The following is a 1,030-nucleotide window of genomic DNA, read 5'->3' on the forward strand; positions in this document are numbered from 1 at the left end:
CAGACAAATTACAAAAACATGAACATACAAATGACAGATATAACATGATATCTGCACACAATAAACAGCTGCTGTCACAATCTACACACGTCGCAACAGACAACGCTACTACGTACATTTCATATAACTTTAATATTTGGACAGCCAGTTTTTTGCATTTTCCATTTTCATATACGCCTACAGACCGACCGACTAATTTGCATACGTCATACGTAAATAAAAAATTAAAATTTTAACAAAAATAGCACAGGTCAAATATAACATCTACACATTACAGTACTTAATTTCTCCTGAGTCCCATGTATTTGGATATTTTTAACAGGAAGAGGATTTAGTGAATGGATATATTTGACATTTATGTAAAAAGAAGATAGATAAAGAAGAAAAGAAATTGCATAATGCATGATCTTTAAAAAAAAGAATTTTAAAAAGCTTTAAGTGGACATTTAGCACCATATATGCATATGAACATTTCGGGGGAAAAGATCAGCAAACTGTGTCTCCAAGGCACTTCAGAATCCGAACAAAAAATACATTTCTGAAATATTGGCATGACTTATGAGCGTATCTTTTTTTTCTTTGTAAAACTACATGTGAGCGTAAACATTGCACTTCACAGAATGGTAAAAAACCCTCGTCGAACTCAAGCTCGTCCAGGATCCATCAGGTCTAGAGGGGTAAAACGCAGCATAACAGAAGTGCAGCATCCGGACGCTGGAGGTATCTCCGGCTTGGTGTGTGGAGGCCCATCAGATGCATCTCCACACAAACACACTGAGAGACAGAGGAGACGCATTAATAAGAGTTCAGACAGACCGACGGACTGCTGGACAAATGGATGGATGTCAGCTCACCTACAGTCGTTGCCTCCTACACTTATCACATATTTGTCGTCATAAGAGAAACGGATGTTGGTCACGTGGGCAGAGTGGCCGAAGTAACGCTTGTGTTTGGCCTGTGAAGAAACGCAAACCGTCAGTAAAAGATTTTAAAGGGGTCATATGATGCTGCTAAAAAGAACATTATGTTG

General features: G+C 38.3%; 1 long non-coding RNA gene across 1 annotated transcript; it reads right to left on the reverse strand.

Moving 5' to 3' along the window:
• Positions 1–422: 422 nt before the first annotated feature.
• On the reverse strand, positions 423–949 carry LOC107576756 (uncharacterized). Its single transcript, XR_001608116.1, has 2 exons — positions 855–949; positions 423–774 (listed from the first exon to the last, which is right to left on the reverse strand). It is a non-coding gene; the product is annotated as an uncharacterized lncRNA (long non-coding RNA).
• Between the last annotated feature and the right edge of the window lie 81 nt (positions 950–1,030).

The sequence above is a fragment of the Sinocyclocheilus grahami genome, unplaced genomic scaffold, assembly GCF_001515645.1.
Source record: "Sinocyclocheilus grahami isolate Dianchi unplaced genomic scaffold, SAMN03320097.WGS_v1.1 scaffold4296.1, whole genome shotgun sequence".
NCBI classification, from domain to species: Eukaryota; Metazoa; Chordata; class Actinopteri; order Cypriniformes; family Cyprinidae; genus Sinocyclocheilus; species Sinocyclocheilus grahami.